This window comes from Rattus norvegicus, chromosome 2, assembly GCF_021556685.1.
Source record: "Rattus norvegicus strain SHRSP/BbbUtx chromosome 2, alternate assembly SHRSP_T2T, whole genome shotgun sequence".
Taxonomy (NCBI): Eukaryota; Metazoa; Chordata; class Mammalia; order Rodentia; family Muridae; genus Rattus; species Rattus norvegicus.
Window position 1 is genome coordinate 6698989 of NC_141535.1, and position 4035 is coordinate 6703023.

Sequence of the window (4035 nt, forward strand, 5' to 3'; positions counted from 1 at the left end):
TGTGTTTTATTATTAGTCAGTATGGAATTTATGAATATCAACATCTACATTTTTATGTGGATTTTGAGTTAGAACAGGGTCTTTGTAAGTCATTGCGTTTCTGAGTCCTGAGCTCTGTGAGCTGTGTAAGTTATTCATGGCAATGTCTGTACCCACTTCAAAGCTTAGACTCTTATTTGCTAGTGACCCGCTCAGGCCTCTAGGGATAGTAATGACACTTGTCTCCATTCCGGTTCTCTGTACATAGTTTGGTTTTGGTGTACTATATCTGAGTACATCGTGACATCTATCTAGGACTTCTCCTTTCTTTCCAAAACATGTTAGGTTCTGCCTTAGTTTGCTAATCTAACATTCTAGTTCTTCATGTTGCCTACTGTGTACAGGGAATTATTACTCCACTCTTCTAAAAGTCTGATCATCTGACTTTGCTCTGCCCCATTCCTCCTGAGCATGGATGATATACCACTGACTGAGCTTTAGGCATTATGTGCTGAGATGTTCTGTGTGGTAATACCTGGGTTGGAAGCTGGCTAGAAATCTTCTAGCTGGAAAAGCTTGGGCCCAAGGCCTAACTATCTTTTAGTTTTGCTGTCTTATCTTCTTTACCTCCTATAATTAAAAAAATATTGAAAACAAGAAGTAGGATATTTTATGAATTTGAGACAACACATATAAAATATAAACAATGTGCTCACTAAGCAGAGACTGCTGTGAAGTAATTGTTCTGGCTTGCTCAAAACTGCAACCACTGCTTACTGAATAGTTATGTAATCATCTGCTCTATGAAGTTGGTCTACAGCATTTGTTGGGCATCAGTTCCCAGTTGCCTAATTTTTTCTCAACTTCCAATATTTCACTATTTTCTGACAAATATGTTACTCAACCTTATTTGTTTATGATAATTTATTATTTTTAGTATTTTTTGCTAAGAGAATTATCTAAGTAACTTCAATTTAGTAGGCTTTGATCTTCAGTCACTTAGTCACCTTCTGTTTTATAGTTTAGGCCTTGTCTGAGTTTTTGTTTTCATTTGGTTGCTTAAGCCTAATACAGGTTAAGAAGGGGATGAGGCCATTGGGGAAACTGAGAAAATAATCTTGGGGTGTCTGCTTGTTTTTTCTTCTTTTCCTGCTCAGGATCATCCTTACCTGAGCAGCAGAAGGCAGCTGCTCTCATATTCTTGGGTGACTTATGCTCATGTTTAAACATTTTCTGTGTTTTGATATATTATTTAACCAAAATAAAAGAAGTCTCTTTAGGAAGCTGCTGATCTGTAGTAGAAGGATCAATAGCAGGCTGTGCTGTTGGTAGTGGGAAAGGTGGGGATGTAAATAAAATAGAATGGACAGAGAAAGAATTTTCATCTGGGAAATATTTAATTAATACCTGTTTTATGGCAAACACTTATATAGATGCTTATGAGGGCATGGGACAATAAATCAAAGCTTAAAAACAGTTACCTTAATATATTTTACTGTGTGTGTGTGTGTGTGTGTGTGTGTGTGACAATTGTGAAAAGCTCTCAGGGAGAACTTTCCCTCGGGATGGAGACCCTCTAACTCCAAAGACCAGACTGAGACACCACAGGATGCAATCAGCAAGAGGATTTGGTTTATTGTCGGGATACACAGGCACAGGCACCTGCGGGCGCTACAGTCACTCGGGGGACTGGCGCGCCCCACGGAACCAAGGATGGGCTTTTATAGGATTTTGGGGAGCAGAAGCAAGCATACAGAAGCAGATGCATGGTTACAGGGATATAATTGGTGGATTCTAATATGGCAAGGGTTTAGCCCGGGGGCAAGTTTCCTAGCTACCTTCCTGAAACATAACGGCTGACTCAGCCCCCCAAGGGTTCAGCCCGGGGGCAAGTTTCTTAGCTACCTTCTTGGAACATAACGACTGACTCGGCCCCCCACCAGGGTGTGGGACCTCTCCCGGGGCTTTTTTTCATTGTCAGGTGCTCAACCGAAGTCGTCCTGTTGCCAGGCCTTCAACCAAACACATCTTGCTTGGCAGCCGCTGTGTACTCAGTGTTCTAACCTTTCCCTGAACCAGTCATCTTAAGTACAGCCTTGCAAAATGGCGTTACTGCTGCTAAGCTGGGGTCTTTCATTCCCCCATTTTTTTGCTAACTTTGAGTGAAATATTTCACTCGACTTGGTCAAGAAATTTCTGTCTGGTGGGGGCTTATTCCCCCACTGACTCTAGGCCACAAAAGGGCTAGGAGGAGCCACGTAGGAGTTTTAACTTTAAGGGGTTTGGAATGCGCTGAACTCTCCATGTCTGGGGTGTAGTGTTGTGATTAGTCAATTCCTCAGACCGGACTGCCTTGACGTGTGGTGTGTGGATCTAAGCCGAGACTCCGTCTACCTTTAGGGCGGTCGGGGTAGTCAGGAGGACGGTGTAGGGTCCTTTTCACCATGGCTCGAGATTCTTGGTCTGGTGTCTGTGCACCCACACGGTGTCTCCAATCTGGAACGGGTGTGGCACCACCGGATGCTCAAGCTTGTCCTGGTAAGCAGCGGCCAAAGGTCTCCAGACGTCTCTCTGCACAATCTGTAGGGCCTGTAAATGGGCCCTCAGAGAAGGGCTGTCAGCAAAATCAGCAATGTTTGAATCAAAGAAATGGACAAATGGGGGTGGTGTTCCATATATTATTTCAAAAGGAGTTAGACCATGGGGGCCCGGGGTATTCCGGGCCCGATATAGAACTAGGGGAAGGAGGGCCACCCAATCCTTTGAGCCAGTTGTAAGCGTAAGTTTGGATAAAGTCTCCTTAATTGTTCTATTCATGTGTTTTACCTGACCTGAACTCTGGGGTCTATAGGCACAATGTAATTTCCAATCAATCCCCAGCAATTTGGCCACCAACTGACTTACTTGGGAGACGAAAGCGGGCCCGTTGTCTGACCCCAACGCTTGAGGCATGTCATACCTGGGAAAGATTTCCTCGAGGAGCTTCTTGGTGACCATTTTTGTAGTCTCGTGCTTCGTGGGGAAGGCTTTGACCCATCCTGAGAAGGTGTCTATATACCTGGTTTAATTTCAGTAAAATCAATTTCTCAATGGATGTCGGGACGGTGTCCCCTAGGACGAACTCCTTGTCCAATCATGGTCCTTCCCAGGTTAACCTGAGCGCACGCTTTGTAACTCTCAGTCACCTTTTGTATCGCTTTGTCCCAATTTAAAAAAAACACAGATTTATCTCTTCCCGATGTAGTAAGGTTTTTATCTTTTTAAACCCTAAATGGGTTAATTTATGTAAAAAGTAGATCAATTCAAAAGTCATTTTTATTGGCATAACTGTCTTTCCTTTGTAGACCCACTGTTTTAGTTGAGGGTGGTAGATGGCCCCCATTTTTAGGAGCTCTATGTCCTCATGGGCATAAACCCAACTGGTTTGTCCCACTGGTGGGGGCGTGGGTTGGTCTGGGCTATTTAAGGGCAAGATTTGTTTGTTCATGGCCGCTTCTCGCGCCGTGGCATCGGCCAGCCGGTTTCCTCGTGTCTCAGGGTTGTGCCCTTTCTGGTGTCCTGGACAATGTACTCAGTCTTTTGGGCAAGAATAGGGCTTCTAAGAGGGCCAGAATTTTAGCCATATCTTTACCCTCAGATGTGAGCAGCCCCCGCCTCCGGTAGATCTCCCCGTGGATGTGTGCCGTGGCAAAGGCATAACGGCTGTCTGTATATATATATTTAGCCTCTTACCTTTTGTCATCTTGAGCGCCTGAGTCAAGGCGATGATTTCAGCCCGTTGTGCGGAGGTACCAGCAGGCAGGGCTTTCGCCCAAATCACTTTGTCCTCCGTAGTGACCGCAGCTCCAGCCTTTTGCTCTCCCTCTGCCAAGAAGCTGCTGCCATCCGTGTACTTCTGTGAGGATTTGTAGGCAGTCATGCTGTTCTGCCTCCTCTGGTAGAGGAAGCAAGGTGGCAGGATTGAGGGCAACTACAGGCCCAAACTGAACCCGTTCTGCATCCAGTAACAAGGCTTGGTGTGAGAATTAGAGAGCCAGCGGTCTGGGGGCTGCTTTA

General features: G+C 45.1%; 1 long non-coding RNA gene across 1 annotated transcript; it reads right to left on the reverse strand.

Moving 5' to 3' along the window:
* Positions 1–1589: 1589 nt before the first annotated feature.
* Positions 1590–3203, reverse strand: LOC148006624 (uncharacterized). The gene is made up of 2 exons (XR_015670231.1): positions 2939–3203; positions 1590–2593 (listed from the first exon to the last, which is right to left on the reverse strand). It is a non-coding gene; the product is annotated as an uncharacterized LOC148006624 (long non-coding RNA).
* Positions 3204–4035: the final 832 nt, after the last annotated feature.